At 38.0% G+C, this 20,450-nt stretch overlaps 1 protein-coding gene across 2 annotated transcripts in view; it reads right to left on the reverse strand.

The window, feature by feature from the left end:
- Window positions 1-19,304, reverse strand: part of VPS54 (vacuolar protein sorting 54 homolog (S. cerevisiae)) — a 117,451-nt gene extending 98,147 nt beyond the window's left edge. For both annotated transcript variants that reach the window (XM_012639208.1, XM_012639207.1), the window contains exon 1: window positions 18,824-19,304. The gene's annotated coding sequence lies outside the window, so the exon portion shown is untranslated. The remainder of the gene's footprint in view (window positions 1-18,823) is intronic.
- Window positions 19,305-20,450: the final 1,146 nt, after the last annotated feature.

Consider the following 20,450-nt stretch of genomic DNA (forward strand, 5'->3'; position numbering starts at 1 on the left):
AATGGTGATATAGAACCTCTTGTATACTCCTGGATAGAGCTGGAACGCATTCTACTAAGTGAGGTATCCCAAGAACGGAAAGACAAGCACCACATGTACTCACCATCAAATTGGTATTAACCAATCAACACATAAGTGCACATATAAGAATAACATCTATTGGATGTTGGGCAGGGGGGAGGGGAGAGTGGGGAGGAGGGCGGAGGGGACGGGTATATACATACACAAATAGTGCAAAGCGCACCACCCGAAGGATGCACATATTTGAGGCTTGGACTTGGGGGGGAGGGGGCGCAGGGGCAACATACATAACCTAAACATCTATACCCCCATAATATTCTGAAAAAAAAAATTAAATTGTATACACTTCCACTTAAATGTATTATATTAAGAGCAAGGTAATAAATGCTTATCATTCAAAAAAAATATTGTTGATCCATGGTTTATTGAACCCATGGATATAGAAGGCCGACTGTACATTAAGTGCTATTTTTTTTTTAATTTTAAAATATTAAAGGGGTACAAATGTTTTATTAATCGGTTACATGGATCACTTTGTAATGCTTCAGTCCCAGCTAAAAGTGTGCCCATCACCCAAATGGTGGTCATAGTACCTGTTAGGTAGGTGTTTACCCCTCCCCCTACTCCCCTCCCCCTGGTTGATTTCCACTGAGTTTTACTTCCCCTTGTGCACATACGTGCTCATTCGTTAGTTCCAATTTAATAGTGAGTACATGTGGTGTTTGTTTTTCCATTCTTGAGACACTTTACTTAGGAGAATGGTTTCTAGTTCCATCCAAATTATTGCAAAAGGTATTAATTAATCTTTTTTTATGGCTGAGTAATACAATCTTACGATCTCTTTTAATTGGTAAATTTAGACCATTTATATTTAATATAGTTATTGGTATATTAAAACTTAATATCTTGACTGGCATTTTTATTTTTTTGGTTTATTATTTTTTTAAATTCCAGAGTATTATGGTAGTACAAATGTTTTGGTTACATGGATTGCTTTTGTACAGTTTGAGTCAAAGTTAAAAGTGTGCCCGTTACCCAGAGAGTGTACACTGTACCTGTTAGGTGTACAGTGATTTCACCCATTCCCTCCTTCCCCCTCCTACCTGCGTGATTTCCATTGAGTTTTACTTCTATCTGTGTACATGATGGCTCATTGGTTAGTTCCAATTTAATAGTGAATATGTGTGGTGTTTGTTTCTCCATTCTTTAGATATTTCACTTAGGAGAATGGTCTCCACTTCTATCCAGATTGTGGCAAAAGGTATTAATTCATTTTTTATGGCTGAGTAATACGCCATGGTATATATATACCACATTTTATTAATCCACTCATGAATTGATGGGCACTTGGTTTGATTCCACATCTTTGTGATTGTCAATTGTGCTGCAATAAACAATCTAGTTCAGGTGTCTTTTTGATAAAATGACTTTTTTTCCTTTGGGTAAATACCCAGTAGTGGGATCACTGGATCAAATGATATGTCTACTTTTAGTTATTTGAGGAATCTCCATACTATTTTCCATAGAGGCTGCACTAGTCTGCAGTCCCACTAACAGTGTATAAGTGTTCCTATCTCTCCACATCCATGCCAGCATCTATTGTTTTGGGACTTTTTGATAACTATAAAAGTTCAGCTTCAGCTTTATAGCCATCTCCACCATGACTCTTTTCTAATGACTGTAACCGACAAAGCTAGACTTCCTTTGAACTTGAAGTGCTTGTCTATATCAGCAGTCTACAAATTTTTTTATTATCTACCTCAACAGCTTAAAAGTATTTAAGCAAACACCATTTATAAATTATATAGGGTACCACTGTATTAATATATTATGTGCAATATAAAACTATACTAAATGGAAAGTTTTAAAAGATGAGATAAAGACTTTTTTTAAATAATACAGATTTTATTAATTAATGGTACCAAAAAAACCCTTTTTACTCTCACTAGTTTTAACTGATAACAATGTGACTCACTATAATTCATTATAATCAAAAATCTTAATTCAATACTTTAAGAAATGGCAATTCAAAGATTTGGTTCTAGGTTCAATTTATTTTAATACCAGGCTCTAATGCCTGCTGTAGAAAGATTATCTCACAAGTATATGCGGAACCAAATGAAAGAAATATCACTGATTATACTTTCCCAACTCACTATCTGGAGGTTTTTAAAGTAGATTAAAAATTTTCATTTCTGGGTTTTTAAAGAGCTCATCATTTTCAGTAACAAAAATCACATAAAAGATGGACTATTTCCAAATATCCATTTTCAACATACATTCACCATAGCATGAGTGTCTCTAGAAAATCAACTATTTTCTCACTCATTGTTTAAAATAAAAACAAAGGAAAAAGCACCCTGAAGGAATAAATGGTGTTTTTTTAAACTATCTGTTTGATTAAATATTATTGTCAGTCACATGCCATCTCTCCAAAGATCAAGAAATTTGAAACATTTTTTCTTCTTGTTAAAAAAACAACCAACTACATAGCTTGACAACTCTTTTATGTACTTTTACATATGGCTATTCAAGAGCTTGTATTAGGAGTAGGGGGAGAACCCAGATCTGCACTTTGTTGTTTACTTGTGCTTCCATTATTAATTACCTTTCATCCAACGTTTCTCTATAGTAATTTTAGGTTAACTGGACATTTTGCAAGAGTTGGTTTAGTTAAAATTAGATAACATAATCTATAAACCCACTTAACCACTCACATAAACTATATTATATCACAAGGATGAACTAAGTGAAAGATAGATCCATACCACTGCTAACTCCTTTATGCTTGCTCACTTACATGAAATGTGACCATCTGACACACTGACAGACTGAAGATGCTGGTGTCGATTCTTATAACAAATATGAGTAAATGTTAATTTCTTTTTTCTCTAAATAAAGAATAAATATTCCTAAACTGGGTGGTACCTTACAAAGGACTTTGGACTTTATCTACTATGAGTCATTATAGACTTCAAGACACTGGTGTTGAATACTCTGGGAGAGTATTAGTAAGAGAGGAGGGCCAAGTACAGAACCTAAGAAGAATCTAACATTTCTGAAGAAAGAAATGAAAGAAAGATATAAAGAAAAGTCCGTGGTAAAGACAAGAAGGAACATCCAAGACGGTGGGAGAAAAGGCAGGAGAGAAATATCAGTCCAGAATTTGCAAATAAAATAATAAGGGAAAAGGCCTTCAGATTTGGCAATTAGGAAGTCACCAGTTATATCAGTTGGTGGGGGCAGCCAGACTGCAGAGGTTGGGATAGAATAGAAAGTGAGAAAATTTAAAAACAGTGTGTGGCTATTGTTCCAAGAAACTAAATTATGAGATTACAAAACAGAATATATAGTACAATCATATTTTGATATAAAAACTTTTTATAGCTACATATAATGTATGAAAAGTTTACAATAAAATGTTAACAGTGTTTATCTCTGCCTTGTGGTCTTCCTGACCATCGTTTCTAAGCACATCCTTCCCCTTCACTCCCCGTATCCAACACACATACCCCCCTCCTTATTCTCTACCACTAGCATTGTAGTTTGTGGTCTTTAGAGTACTTCTTTAAATTATAAGTGATTATTTACCTGCTTGTTGCCTGTCTCTCTCACTATACTGTAAACTTATATTTGTTTCATTCACCTTCATATACCACATCCAGTACAGAGTCTAAGCATTCAGTAAACTGCATGAATGTTCAATGAATGAATGACAAATGAATATCATGGGAAAAGAGGTAAGGACATACAAGCCACTAGCAATATCTCAATAGGTTTATATACATTTAAAATAATCTAAAAACCTAAGTCCAAAATATATTTTCTTGTTTATATAACATTACTTGACTTTCTGAAATTTGATTCTAGATCTCTACCTTTCTTGTAACACAATATAACATACTGGTTAAGAGTAATGGCCATATAGTGAATTAGATGTCTGTTATTTATCAGTTGTGTGACCTCTGACAACTTCTGTACCTTCCTAAGTCTGTTTCCTCATTTGTAAAATGGAACAGCAACAATATCTTCCTCATGGGAATGTTGTAAGATTTAAATGAAATAACTCACATGTAAGCTCATGGCACAATACTTGGTACATAATAGAAATTCAATAAATAATTGCAACTATGACTACTATTATAAACATCTTGCTTTTAAAATGGTCAGTAAGCATTAACATTTGGAATGTGCCATACGAAATTTTGAAATAAATGTAAACTTTAAGATCTTGAGCCTCTTCTTTTGGTGTCCTTCTCTTTGCTTGAGCACTCCTAGTCCTGGAAGTGGGAGGGGAAAGGTGAGAGGGTGAGAGGAGAGAGGAGGCAGCAAACCAATATGGGCAGATATAATTTACTATCAGAAAAGTAGCCAAAGCATAGAAAAGTGATCCTCATTGCCATGGCAGTAAAGTGGGGAAAAAGAATATGGGAAGCTAGAAAACATGGTAGCCTAGAAGAGAAGGAATTTTGATGACAAAACGGGTGCTTGGCAAGAACAGGATGAGGAGGTGGTAGGGGAAGGGCTGGAAATAATGCTTTGGAAGACATCTGAGTAAAGGTCAAAGTTGAATTCACGGCAGTAGAGAAGATGAGATAAAAATTACAATCTGAATTGGATGGGACTTTAAAAGGCTATCTGGGCTCAACTTCCTACCTAATATGTGAATCCTTCCTAGAAGGGGTCTTTCTGCCACCACTTGAAAACCTCAATAATAAAGAATAAACTACTTCAAAAGCAGATTACTACCATACAAATAACTATAATTGCTTTAGGAAAAAAATTCTTTCTTTCTTTCTAGTGAGCAGAATCCTGCCTCCCTGAATTTTCTATCACTGCTCCTAGTTCAACTACATTCCAGGAATAACAGAGTAGATAACTGCAGTCATAGGAACGAAAAGGGAGAAAGTACAGAAGAAGGCTAATAAAAGCTCTTAGCAAGTGGTGGGGTAAATACATTTAGATAGAAGAAAGGAAGAAAGCAATCAGAAATACCATCCTTACAGAATCCAAGGGAGAATTGTCAAGGAGGAAAGTGTGAGCAGTAAGTATCATCAACCTGCTGAGAAAAGGTCAAGGATGTTACTAACTTGAGAAAGGATACTGGATTAGAACCCTTTCAGGACAAAAGGCAACAATATCAACATCTCTTTGGTGGTAAAAGAAAAAAAGACTAAGGTTGAGCAAGAATCTTTTAGGCAATGGACCTGAGCATATTTGTAGCAAAGGGCAAGAAACCAACTGAAGAGTGAGATTAAAGAGGAACAAGAAAAAGTGGTGGAGAAAGGAGATGGGCAGAGTTAAATACACATGGCAATGGGGTGGTAAAGGTTAGGGGGAGGGAAAGCAAAGAGAGAAAGAAAGACTATCAAGCCCAGGGACCATGAGAAATTTTAGGTTTATGCCACACCTTTAGAAAGACAGGACTTTGTCAGGTGACAGTGAGAAAATGAGCAAGCTGACCTAGAAAAGTTGCCTCACACCCTACTACTGTGCCCAAGGGGGTGGTGGTGCAGAAATCAGCTGGGACTTGAGCAAATCTGGATTGCCTCAGTCCCACCACTAGTACTGAAGGATCTCTGAAGTCCTAGATCAGGAGTGCAGTGAAAACATGTTATCAATGAAAGGAGGATAGCAGGGAAGGAAGCAATGGAAAGACAATAAGAAGGATTACATCATCACTAATATTTGACTAAACACTAAACAGCTCATGATTGCTTGCTTTCATTCAGATTGTCTGTCTTCAAAATAACCTAGTAAGAAAAACATCTCTGAATGAATCAGTGAATGAATGAATTAATGATCTCCAGTACATGGATGAAGAAATCGGTTCAAGAGTAACTTGATTTTGTAACATTTAGCTAGTTAACTGTGAAGATGGGATCTGAACTCAGATTTTCTGATTCTAAATTCCACGCCTCCATCTCTGCACCAACCAAAAAATCTAAGTTATTTCACTACTGCCTTGCACTCATTTCGGGTACCCAGTGCTTTCCTTTTCTGTCTTTTTTTTCCTTATCAATTATTAAACGAATAACATTTACTCTAATAACTAATTATGACTTATATTCATCTTCTATTAAACGACAGAAATAATTGCATCTAATTGTGGTAAAAATTTTCTAAGACTAAGACTACTAGAAAACTATTCCTCAAGGAAAAAGGTAATATACGTTTTCATCAGTGTAATGTATTAGGTCATTAAATATGAAATGTCCGATTCCAAATATCAAAAGTTTAGTTTATTATATCTCAAACTAGACGGAGTACAATTAATCAAAGTATGCACCTAAACTATTGACACGGTTTTGCCATCTTAACAGTAGTTTTTTTAAGCCAGCAGAGAAGCAGAGTAAGTGGTGATGAAATCATGAAAGGCATTTTCCACAGCTTGTTGAGAACTGAATATTTTTCCTTGCAAGAAGTGGTCCAAAGCCTGGAAGAAGTGGTAGTCAGTTGGTGCAAAGTCTGGTGAATACAGTGGATGACACAGTTTCCAAGTCCAGCCTCTGTAGTTTGAGCAGCATTGTTTGTGCAACATGTGGTCAAGCAGTGTCTTACAAGAGGATTGCCCTCTACTGACCAATCTTGGTTGCTTAATCACAAGCATCCTCGTTTCATCCAATTGGTTGCAGAAGACATCCGCTATTGATCAGGTTTCATGAAGCTGTAGTGGATAATACCAGCACTGGACCACCAAATAGACACCGTCAGCTTTTTCTGATGAATATTCAGTTTTGGACTATGTTTCGGCACTTCATCTTTATCCAACCATTGTGCCAAACGCTTATGATTGTCAAAAAGAATCCATTTTTCATCACACATAACAATATGGTGTAGAAATAGTGTGCCTTTATGTCGTGACAGCAAAGAAAGGCAAGCTTCGAAATGATTTCTCTTCTGACGTTCGTTTAATTTATGCGGTACCCATCTATCCACCTTCTTTACCTTGCCGATTTGTTTCAAATAGTCCGATATCGTTGGAATAGTAATGTCAAAACTTGTTGCTAATTCATGCATAGGTTGAGATGGATTCGCTTTCCCTACAGCCTTCAGCTCATCATTATCCACCTTGGCCTGAGGTCACTCACATGGCTCATTTTCAAGATTAAAATCACCAGAACTTCTCAAATCATCGACATACTGTACATTCATTGGTCACATCCTCCCTAAACACTTTGTTGATATTTCAAGCTGTCTGGGCTGCACTGGTACCATGATGGAACTCATATCGAAAATAACATGAATTTTTTGACTTACCCATAAAAATTGCTCTAAAAAAAATTTGAAAGATAATCACAAGCCAAACCATGTGTTTGAAAGAATGAGGATGTACCTTCGAAATAAAAATAAAACAAGTGTCAAAGTGAAATGTTAGAGATATCAACTGCCAAACTTAGTACTTAAAGAAATCAGACATTTTATATTTAAAACCTAATACTATATTTTTCTTAGCAAAGGAATAATTTTTTAGCTGCAATGTGGGATAAATACGCAACTATGAGCCATCATTTTAGCACTTTGAACAGGAAATGTGTTCTGAATTCAAATAATGTCTTCATAAATGAACTTTTATAACATGTCTATTTGTAATTTGTAATTTGAGAAGATATGGATAAAGTGGAATTTTTTTCTTACACTGGAGCTGGACTGAGTATTCTGATACAGTTTTGATACATTTTGTACAATTTTGGGTTTAAATTTAATTAAAAAATACTATTGCTTTTTTCAAAGCAAATAAAAAACAGCAAATTTAGAAGTACTGATATAAGCAAGAAAAAAATTAAACAATCATACTGCAATGTCCTACCAAAGATCAATTTGACAAAAATCAGATTTTTTTTTAACCATGGTAAAAATTCAGCCCAACTCCTTTCTCTATCACTTTTTCTTGTTCATCTTTATTTTTTATTTTTTTTTTTGAGACAGAGTCTCACTCTGTTGCTCTGGCTAGAGTGAGTGCCATGGCATCAGCCTAGCTCACAGCAACCTCAAACTCCTGGGCTCAAGCGATCCTACTGCCTCAGCCTCCCGAGTAGCTGGGACTACAGGCACGCGCCACCATGCCAGGCTAATTTTTTCTATATATTTTTAGTTGTCCAGATAGTTTCTTTCTATTTTTTTAGTAGAGACGGGGTCTCGCTCTTGCTCAGGCTGGTCTCAAACTCCTGAGCTCAAACAATCCGCCCGCCTCGGCCTCCCAGAGTGCTACGATTACAGGCGTGAGCCACAGTGCCCGGCCTCTTGTTCATCTTTAATCTCACTCTTCAGTTGGTTTCTTGCTGTTTGCCTACAAATACCTCAAATATCTCATATTCTAAGAAGTACTTTCCATAACATTTTTGGAATTTTAAGAGCCAATTTCTGGTAAATGGTATAATTAAGCTCCTTTCATACAACCTAGACACAAATAACAATATACTTCTATACTATTGAAGATATATCACTTAACAAAATCTAGTTTAATAATTTTTAAAGTACTTGAAAAATCTTAAATTGTATATCACAATGATCGAAATAATGACACTAAAACTTAAACATACTTTCAAGAAATATTAACAAATTGAGGCTATCACATAAATAAGTAATTGTATACTCATCTTGAGCATTGAAGGAGTATTGAAGAAGCTAAAGGAACCCAGAAAATAAGAACAAAGTTATAAAGACCTAATTTGCTTTTTTGCTTACACCCCCATTTGACCCTGTGCCTTGCAGGAAACTGTGAATGCACGCGCTTCCCGAAGTTGCTTATTTACTTTTGATTTAGTGACAACAAGGAAAAATAAGAGATAATGTTGGCTAGATGGATAAAAATTATAACTATTTGTAATGTTAGATTTAAATATTTTAATTGGCTTATAAAACAAGTAAATTTCATGTGACATCCTTATCAGGAAATAAAATCATATTCTCATAAAATAATATCTAATTTTTAAGTCTAGCTATTATTCAAAATAAAAGCAATGTCTTTTTTTCCCCAGTACTCATCAGAGACTTACAATATTATAGCAGCCACTGAAATTAATTAAGGGCTGGAATATGAATGATAAAACTGTACTGAGATAAAATCTGTTGCTAGCATGTAAAAAATTTCAATGAAAAACCAAAAATACCTTGGATGGTTTATTTCACTCCTTTCTGTCATTGACATGACTATATTACTACTGAAATTTTTGTTAGTCAAAAGGAACCAGATTAGACACTGGTATTCTGTTCTTGATGTCTGGGCCAAAGATTAGTATGTAAATCCTAAAATCACTCATTCAATGATGAGTCTTCAATATGAGTCTTCAATATGTCTTCAATATGAAAATTAGACACTTAGTAAAATGCCTACCAAAAAGTAAATTTAAGATAAAATCTGTATAATCTACTCTACTTTGAAAATAATTGCCAGAAGAAATCATATATTAATATATTCCTAAGAAGGACAAAAATAACACTTGGATTTATCCACTGTTTTGGGTTATCCCTGCCTTGCTTCCTTCTAGAGTAGAAATAATCTAGTGTTAACAGTCTTTGTTAATAAAATATATTTTATTATATCTAGGTTCCTAATGGGCAGGGTGTTCAAAAAATCTAAACAAGTACTCAATAATACTTAAGTAATAATTAAGTAACAGAAAGATGATGCTTTCAAGGAATTTTCATTTTAGGAAAATAAAGCAAAATAGCTAAAAAAAAAAACTTGTCTGTATTAAGTAAATGGTTCAAGAATGAAAATATGAAATGTTAGTTTAAGGAAAAAGTAAATAACTGTAAGGTTCAGGATTACTATAACCTCAAACTAATAATAAATTATTATTTTAATTAATCACTACTTGGTATTACCTCTACACCCCTCTCCACTGGTTGGATCTCTTAGCTTGTACCCTATTACTTCAACAGTCTCCCCTACATCTTCAATTATCTCCTCCCTCATCCCTCTTTGATACAATCTGTCTTTGCTTTATTCCTGGCTACTGAACACTACCAGAGAAAACTGTAAAACGCACTGATTACAAATTTATGAGTTTCAATCTCAGATGAGCCCCTCATGCTGCTCAATAATCCTTTTACTTATTTTGAAACACTTCTCTTTTCCATTCTCTATAGTATTTGTAACACTTTCATCACTTTCCTCTAGTCCCCTAGCCTACCTCCATCAACCCTATGCTCAAAACGTAACTGTTAAAAAAAAACAAAAACCTCAGATATGACTTTTCCCCAAATGTACCTAATTCTCATCTATAGCAACCCCTAACTTTGAGAGAGTATAAGGTGTCTAGTCTTTTCCAAAGTTAATACCCCAACCACCTATTCTTGACATCACCTCTTCCTACTTCATCTGGGGCCTTGTTCTATTAATTATTCCCTAACTCTCCTGTCTTCGGTTTCTTCATCAGTCCGTCTAAAAAAAACAAAAAAACAAAAAGTTCAAGTACCTAAGTAGAGTTCTTTCCATCATTTCTTTCTCCTCAAGCTACTTCCTGCCTCCCCTTAGCAATGTGTCTTCCATCTTCACCACTCACTTGGCTCTAGAAAGGTTAGGAATGACCTGATTTCTAAAGTCAATGGTCTATATTCAGTCTTCATCTAACCTGACCTCACTGCCCAGAAAAGTCAATGAAGGTAAAAATGTAGAAGTAATGAAAAATTTAAAAAATAGCCATTTGTAATCCTCCAATGTAATGGCTGATTCAGGCAAGGATCATTAATGGATGCCAAAATCACTTGTTAAAAGGTTGCTAGGGAACAGGATATTTACATGGCCATGAAGTGTTCCCCACCAATTACTTATTAATTAAATAGTAGACAGATCTGTCAGTCCCATCTTTACCAAGTGATCAAGCTTACATTACCTAAAGGGGGACAGCCTGACATCATGTGCCTCCAATGTAATAATAAAGCAGTAGGTATATACATCATCTGTGTAATGGTCTCACCAGAAATGTCTGACTAGAATCTCATCATGAGGAAACAGACCAATTCAGAATGTAGAACATACTCTAGGACAAGTGGCCTCTACTTTTCAAAGGATAAATCTAAAGAAGAGAGGGAGGTGATGGGACTAGTTTAGATTGGGAGAGACTTAAAGAGACATACCAGGCAAATGTAATGTGTGAACCTTGATTGAATTCTGTATTTGAGGAGAAATAAAGCCATAGAGATTTTGGAACAACTGGGAAAATTTAAGTATGGCTATATGTGGAATAATGTTATTGAGTAAATGCTGATATTCTTAGGTGTCATAATTGTATTGTGGTTTTATAAAATGTCCCTGTAATTGCGAGATATATGCTTAAGTATTTAGGGATGAAACATCATGATATCTACCGCATGTTTTCAGGTTTGGCAAAAGAGAAGTGGGGGTATTTGGGGGGGGTTCACTCTACTATTCTTTCAACTTGTGAGTTTAGAAATCTTCAAAAATAAATAAATAAATAAATAAAAGCCAATGAAGGTTTACCACAAACTGAAGAATAGGTAGAAATAGATAGAAATGAGCCAGACAGATGGAGGGGAGGAAGGAAGGGAGTGACAAGGAGAAAGATTCCAGGAATGGGAAACAGTATGTTCAAAGGTTTGGAGTGAAGAGAAAGCCCATTGCCAGAAACTACAAATAATTCAATATGCCTGAGAAAATTATATATTTAGAGGATGAGGGGAGTCATGGAGAGTAATTAAGGCTAGAGGGATAAGTTGGAAAAAGAACTTATAAATCTGTTAAAGGAATAAGGAATGTGGATTTAAAAAAAAAATCAGAAATAATTTAAGCAGAGGAATGATACAATCAGATTTCTCTTTAGAAAGATCACTGATTGTAGTACAGAAAATGGGTTAAAGAAGAGCAAAACTAGAAGAGACCAGATAAGAAAACCTGCACTAATCTAGGTGAGAGACAACAGTAACCTGAACTCAGATAATGGTAGAAAAGGTGGAGAAAACTGGATAGATTCCACATCTTTCTCCAGTCCTAACTTTTCACTGTCCCATACCCAAATTTATAATTGCCTACTGGGCATCTTCACCTACATGTTTCATAGATAGCTAAAATTCAATATATCCAAAACTTAAACTCATTATCTGCCATCTTTATCCTCTTCTTGCACCTACCAAAAATTCATTCCTTCTCTAGCTCTATTAATGGCAACGCCCCCTATGTAGTTTCCCAAACTAGGAACCCAAGAGCCAACTTGACTCCCTCGCCTTCTACATTATTCAATTTCTTTTTTTTTTTTTTTGAGACAGAGTCTTACTCTGTTGCCCAGGCTAGAGTGCTGTGGTGTCAACCTAGCTCACGGCAACCCTAAACTCCTGGGCTCAAGCAATCCTTCTGCCTCAGCCTCCCGAGTAGCTGGGACTACAGGCATGCGCCACCACACCCGGCTAATTTTTTCTTTTTATTTTTAGTTGTCCAGCTAATTTCTTTCTATTTTTAGTAGAGGTGGGGTCTCGCTCTTGCTCAGGCTGGTCTCAAACTCCTGAGCTCAAACGATCCACCCACCTCGGCCTCCCAGAGACGTTATTCAATTTCTATACCAACTTGTACTGACCTACAGATTCTACCTTCAAATACTTCCCATTCCAATTACCATTCACATAGTTCAGGACTTTATTTGAAGAGTAGACTATTGGGAGAGTCTCCTACCAAAGGTACTTCCTTGGTCCTAATCTCACTCAGCTTCAGAATCATCTTTTCCACAATTTAGATCTGATTAGGTCACTCTCCTTAAGAATAACATTCATCAGGTGTTGGGCAGATGGGAAGGGGGAGGAGGGGATAGGTATACACACATCTAATGGGTGCAGTGCGCACCGTCTGGGGGATGGACATACTTGAAGCTCTGACTCGGGTGGGCCAAAGGCAATATACATAACCTAAACATTTGTACCCCCATAATATGACGACATAAAAAAAAGTTAAAAAATTTAAAAAAAGAATTCTTTAATAGTAACATATAGCAAGTCTATCAGGTTTAAAAACTCTTCAACACAGAACTCTTCACAATCTGGCCCCAAATTGTCCTTCAGGTTAAACAAATTGCAAAAAGGCATTTAAAATGACCAGGACATGACTTTCTTGACATAATTATTATGATTTGAGAATTTACTTTATTCACTCTATAGAAAAATCATAAAATATGATGTATCACAATATTCATACACAAACACCCACTCTTTGAACTTCCTACTAGTCAAAAAACCAACTGTTAGAATGTAACATTCTCCAAATCTGTAGTATTTTTTGCCATGAAAACATTCCCCCCTTTACTAAAATTCAATTTTTAAAAGTTCATTATATTTAAAAAAAAAACCTACCAATACCACCACATGACTTATTCTGAATATTGTCTCTCACTATTCTACCCTCAAGCCACCCCCCAAAAAATTTTCTTTATAGCTAAAGCTCTGTCCACCTCCACTCTTCATTTTACATGATTGTGAAAGAAAGGTGATCAGTTAACAAAATTGTAAAAAATTAGATTTTTTCCCATTCATGTATTTTAATTAATTCAACTCTAAATGCTAAAGCATACTGTGGACTACTGGACATATATTAATAGAAAAATCAAAGTGATTCTTTTTGCACAAAAAGATGTTGAAACTAGTAGGAAAAGAAATCAATCTAGAAAGAGATGAGATTTTGCAAATGGTAAGGTTTAAAGCCCCTATTTCTCTAAATTTTCACATTTGAAGTGCAATTACCATCGGTAGAAAAACCCTTCAAATACAAAGGACAGTGTGCATACTAAAAGAAGACAAAAGGAATTACTCCTAATAAGGGAATTAATCCAGGAAACTGTAGTTCACTCTTGAAAAAAGAACTTTCTGTACAAGTCACTTCCCAAAAATTTAACTCTGAAATAAATGATATATTTTCATGTCTTCTGAAATAGTATATTTTGAAAACATGGTGACCTTTTTTTGCTAACTAATTTCACTATTATAATAATCAGTCATTACACTGTGGTATAATACTGATACTCTCAAGCTACTGAAGGAAATCAGTTTGTCCCTGTATTAAGGAGTTTCAGATTACAGTGATATACTAGTTTTTTTACTAGTTATCAATACGCATATTTTTAGTATTTCTCTCCTCCCTGGAGAGGCTGTCAGCAGTCACTGTTTTCCACCTTGCTATCTACATTCCTGCCTTTGACAACCTCTATATCCCTTTCTAATTTGATTCTTCTAAAGCCAGTAACTTATACAGTATAATTGACACAGCACCTTAATACATATTACCTCGCTTAATTATTATAATAATCTTGTGATACAGGAATTATCACCATCTGTATTTTATAGATGAGAAAACTAAGGCTCAGAAAGATTGAGGAATTTACCTATAAAGTTATAAGGATAATAAAAAGCAAAAGTGATCTCAACTGTCAATCATCTTCTTTCATCACCAAATTAAAATGTTAAAAACATTAAATAAGACATGAAACTGGGGCCTATGGGGAGAAAAAGGAAGATTTTCATGTGTAAGCTTTGAATTTTTCTGGACATTCACAATACACATTAATTAATTAATTAAAACACTTAGCTTACTTCTCCTTTCTTTTTTTTTTTTTTTTTTTTTTTTTTGAGACAGAGTCTCACTGTGTTGCCCGGGCTAGAGTGCCGTGGTGTCATCCTAGCTCACAGCAACCTCAAACTCCTGGGCTCAAGTGATCCTCCTGTCTCAGCCTCCCGAGTAGCTGGGACTACACGCATGCGCCACCATGCCCGGCTAATTTTTTCTATATATTTTTAGTTGTCCAATTAATTTCTTCCTATTTATAGTAGAGACGGGGTCTCGCTCTTGCTCAGGCTGGTTTTGAACTCCTGAGCTCAAACAATCCGCCCGCCTCGGCCTCCCAGGGAGCTAGGATTACAGGCATGAGCCACCGCGCCCGGCCACTTCTCCTTTCTTGACAGTGGTAGCTGCCAGGAAAAATAATCACTTCTGGATAAAGAAGAAACTACTACATTCTACTTACAATTTCAAAAACTTGTGCAACAATAACCAACAATTCAAAATATAACAGTAATTCAAATTTGCAGTAAAATAAGACTGCTATTTTCAGGGGGAAAAAGGTTTTTTTCTTCAGACTTGAAGACAACTAAACAGACTAAAGAATGTCTGCATTATGTCATAAATAGATTTACTTTTCACTCAACTCTTCCCCCTGCAAAGAAAGAGTTACTAGAGGATCTAAATTATTAATCTAATCCACCAAACAGTGCCCAATGAGAGCATTTTCACAGCTGGTAGGGGTTAAGAACACTAGTTTAGTCCCTTACTAGAACCATGCAAACCATAGGTTTATTATAGAATGGTATTACTGACATTTTTGAACTCAATAATTCTTTCTTGTGTGGGTAGGAGGGATGGGGTGGAACATGTCCTGTGTATTGTAGGATATTTAGCAACATCCCTGGCTAGATGCCAACAGCAGCCCTCTTCAGTTGTAACAACCAAAAAATGTCTCTGAACACTGCAAAATGTCCCTTGAGCAAAATCACCCCCTGGAGAACCATTGTTTTAGATGTTAGAGTCCTGGATCTTTGAAAAATGAAGTCTCCAACCAACCCTGTTAACCATAATTTTTAAAAATTTATTTTATTTTTAAAATTTGAATTTTTAAAAATAAGATGTTAATAGTACAAGAAGATACCTAAATAATATATTTGTGATCCTTCTTTAAGTTAAAGCATTTTTAGAGGATTCTGTAAAATGGATTTCAATTATATGGATACATTACAGTCATCCATGTTTCCCCAAAGTTGGGGGAATGTCCAGCTCTTTCCCATCTCTGCTAGCAAAATGTCATATACACATATGAAAATCTATAACAATTCCAACTTCCAAACCCCCATTTCTTGCTTTACATGGCCACACTGTGGTTCTCGAGCCATGCACCTCATAGATTCAAGCTTATACTCTTCAGATTTCCTCATCTAGTTCCTGCCCACTATTTGAAAGACAAGCAGGGAGTAAGCTGATGACTTTTAAGATCTTTTCCAGCCCTAATATTCTAATATTCAATGACAAAAATACTCCTCCAACTTTTACTTACTGACTCCCAGCTGACTAAACCACTTCTTAAGGTCACTGAAACCATTCATGCTTAATTTTTTTTCTCTAACTTCATATTTATGCCAAACACAACCAAACAGTGTATCAGTTGTTTACAACATTGGGTTTTTTTTTTTTTATTTTTTTGGAGACAGAGTCTCACTCTTTTGCCCAGGGTAGAGTGAGTGCCGTGGCATCAGCCTAGCTCACAGCAACCTCAAACTCCTGGGCTCAAGCTATCGTCTGCCTCAGAGTAGCTGGGACTACAGGCATGCGCCACCATGCCCGGCTAATTTTTTTTCTATATATTTTTAGTTGTCCGATTAATTTCTTTCTAATTTTAGTAGAGACAGGGTCTCGCTCTTGCTCAGGACGGTCTCGAACTCCTGAGTTCAAACAATCCACCCGCCTCGGCCTCCCAGAGTGCTAGCTAGGATTATAGGTGTGAGCCACCATGCCCGGCCACAACATTGGTTTTAATACAGGTGATCAGTTGCTTATTCCCTGACTCAAATAAAAAATTTTAACATGGAAATTGATTTTAAAAGAAAAGCTTTTCAAGAAGCTATGAGCAGATACCATTTATATGAAATGTCCACATTAGGCAAATATTGAGACAGAAAGTAAATTAGTGTTTGCCTAAAGCTTGCAGGAAGGTGAGGAGAATGGATAAAGGGTTTTCTTTTTCTTTTTTTGGAGGAGGGGGGTGATGAAAATGTTCTAGAATTAGATAATAGTGATGGTTGCACAACTCTTTAAAAATCACTGAATTGTACACTTTAAATGGGTGTACTTTATGATTTGTTAATTATATCTCAATAAAGCTGTTTTTAAAAGCTTGGAGCAGGAAAAAGGAATTTTAATTAACTTTTATTGATAGGAAAAGGAGTATGATTAAGAAAAAATTCTGCAAAGTTTGCCATTTCATGGGCTGTATACGATTTGGTTATAATTCTGACATAAAAATTTAATTATCTTATCCAGAAATAAATTTTAACTTTTCCAGAAAACATTTATATGCAATTTAAACATCTTTTTCTAAACTTTGGATATTTCCAGTCATAATTTTGAAAACAATAAAAAACATTTCAGAAAGCCAAATGCCATAATAACAATACTTCTGTAAGAACAAAACATATATTAACAACAACAAAAAAACCATGGACAGTCTTTACAGTTTTGTTGATTCATTATTTTAAAAACCCATTAAAGAGTCAAGTGCAGTGGCTCCGGCCTGTAATCCCAACACTTTGGGAGGCCAGGGTGGGAGGACAGCTTGAAGCCAGGAGTTCAAGACTAGCCTGGGCAACACAGCAACACTCTGCCCCTAAAAAAACAATTTTTTTTAATTAGCCTGTCATGATGGCATGTGCCTGTGGTCCTAGCTACTCAAGAATCTGAGGCAGGAACATTTCTTGAGCCCAGGAGTTCCAGGTAGCAGTGAGCTATGATTGTACCATTGCACTCCAGCCTGGGCGACCAAACAAAACTGTCTCAAACAACAACAAAAAACCATTACAACATTTCTTTTTAAAGTGATCCTCATACTATCTTTCATAATTTAAAAATAGTCCAATCACAATAAAAATGCAAACATCTAATCTCCTAAACCACAACTATCAATTACACATATTGATCATTCTTACCCAAACCTATCATGAGCAATGATGATCACTATGAACTATCAATATACATTTCTAGGATATCAGACGCTGTCATACACACAGAGTAAAACAAATTCCATTATTCCATCTGTTTCATCATAACTGCTTAGAAATCATTTAGGTTCTCAAGCTACTTTTCCAATTAGAACTCCCAATTAGATTTATAAAAGTGAAAGTCCATCAAAATCTGCAGTTTGTTATTTCTCAGTACACTACAAGTAATTTATCACACTAACACTTGCCTTGTTAAGCATTTACTGTTAAGACTGCCTGGGTTTGACAAATCAGAAATAGAGCCAGTTAAAAACAAAAACACTCCAAAAAATTTAATTCTTCGAAAGCAAGAACTTCAATAAAGACCAAAAAATAAAGCTCATTAAAAGAGAATTTGAAAAATTTTTTTTGCAAACCCGTCAGCCAAAATTCTAAAAATACCATCCTGAACTCAACACATGAACATACTAAGTGGCTAATTATAATTGGCAGGCAAAAGTTCCCAAGTCAACGACGGGAGGGCAGGGATGGCCTGCCTTTGGTATCTATCCATAGATGAAAGGAAGCAGAACTGAAGAAAATTCATTACTGAACAAATTATTGTGACATAAATTGCCAAACTGCACAACACCGAATTATTCCTTGGGTTAGCCTTCCCCAGTGAGAGGGAGGAAAAAAAAATTTTTTTAAATTATTCCAGTAGGATCCAAAGAAGCTAAGGGCCCGGCTGGGGGGAAAAAAAAAAAAAAAAAAGGGAAAGTTTGAGGGCAGCTTCAAAGGGGATGGTGGAAGTTCCAGAGCTGGGATCCGGAGAGGGGCGAGAGGGTCGGGAGGGGCCAGAGCGGCATTTTCGGCCGCCAACAGAAGGTGGGCAGCACAGCTGCTAGCCCCGATCCCGGAGGGAGAGTGAAAGGAAGAGTAGGTGGCAGAGAGGAGAATGGAAGCTTCAGCGCCAGTCAGTTGGGAGTGAAACTCTGTCCGCTTCGGGCTGGGAAGGTGACAGAGGGGGTGGGGTCTCAGTCCCTCTCTCTGCAGTAGGTCGGGGTGAGGGTGGGCCACGACGCGCTGGGGACCAAGGGGGAGCCAGCCCCACACCTACCTGCGGGTTCCGGGCAGCCGCCCAGAGCGAGGCCTAGTGCATCTCCGCCGCCTGCAGCCCTCCACGTCGCACCGAGGCTGCTCCTCCGCGGCCGCCACCTCCTGGCGCCGAGAGCCCGGCCGGGCCGGAGCCCGGCTTCCCGCCCCCGCCCCGCGCCGGCTGGCCTGTTGGCCCGGGGAGCACAGGGCCGCCCTCTCGAGCCCAGCTCCGCTCGGGGGTGAGAGGCGGCAGCGGCGGCTCCCTCACGTCTCTCCCGGGTGTCCTGTCAGCCAGCAGTTCCCCCCGGGTCCGCAGCGCCGCCTCCGCCGCTGCTGCCACCGCCTCTCCCACATCCCCGGCCTCCAGGGGAGCCGCCGCCGCCGCGCCACGACCACTGCGTCTAGCGTTTCTGCTCCCTGCTCCACTGCTTTGCCTCAGCCCGCCGGCCCGCCCGGCCTGGCGTGGCCCGGTCGGCTCCGGGGAGACAGCGCCGGAGGCTGCTGCGAGGCCGCCGCAGCCCCCAGCCCACAATCCACCGCGCGGCTCCGCCGGGGCGGGAGGGCCGCGGCCCGGGCCGGGAGGAGCGCCCGCCGCCTCGGGAGAGGGGCCTCGGCGCGGGCCGGCGCGCCCGCCGCGGGCGCAGTCGGCGTTCCCCCGGGGCGGGGAATACCCCGCGTGGCTCCCCTGCGCCTCCTCTAATAGTCCTTACACGCAAAGACAAAAATTCACGCTGAATTCCACTTTTCCCCCGACCCTGAGTTGGTCTCAGGAACACCCAAAAGCCGCCTTTCCCAGGACTGGGACTCGATCCTTACAACGTGGCCCTCGCCCACCCTCCGCCAGACCAACCGACTGAAAACGTCCCTAAATCACCCAGGACCCATTAAAGCAAATACTTCCACAAGATTCCACTTCTCCTTTCACCCCCTCAAAGTAAACCCTATTTAGCGTTTCCCAAATAAATGCCCTTTCAAAGGTTAAAGGTCATCCCCCCCCCCACTCCCAGCAACCCACTGGACTCTGAAAACCGTGCATTGTCTCTCTATTGAGGCCTTTCTCCCACACCGTCCTCCTTTTCCAAGTCTTCCCTAAGTTCCAGGGCTCCCCAGGCACTGAAATCAGTTATTCCTGTTGTTTGACTGAGATACTTGAAGTGTGTGTATTAAAACCTCCTAAATCTGGCCGGGCGCGGTGGCTCACGCCTGTAATCCTAGTTCTCTGGGAGGCCGAGGCGGGCGGATTGTTTGAGCTCAGGAGTTCGAAACCAGCCTGAGCAAGAGCGAGACCCCGTCTCTACTAAAAATAGAAAGAAATTAATTGGACAACTAAAAATATATAGAAAAAATTAGCCGGGCATGGTGGCACATGCCTGTAGTCCCAGCTACCGGGAGGCTGAGGCAGGAGGATCGCTGGAGCCCAGGAGTTGGAGGTTGCTGTGAGCGAGGCTGACGCCACGGCACTCACTCTAGCCTGGGCAAAAGAGTGAGACTCTGTCTCAAAAAAAAAACCTCCTAATTCTGATTCTTAACAGTATTCCATTTCAGCCTGGTTTCAGAGGGCTTGCAGTCTTAAAACAATAAAATACAATGCACAAGAAGGGAAATGTCTTATAATATATATATGTATTTTTTTAAGGGAAGAAAAAGGT

Source organism: Propithecus coquereli, unplaced genomic scaffold (assembly GCF_000956105.1).
Source record: "Propithecus coquereli isolate 6110/MARCELLA unplaced genomic scaffold, Pcoq_1.0 Scaffold138, whole genome shotgun sequence".
Taxonomy (NCBI): domain Eukaryota; kingdom Metazoa; phylum Chordata; class Mammalia; order Primates; family Indriidae; genus Propithecus; species Propithecus coquereli.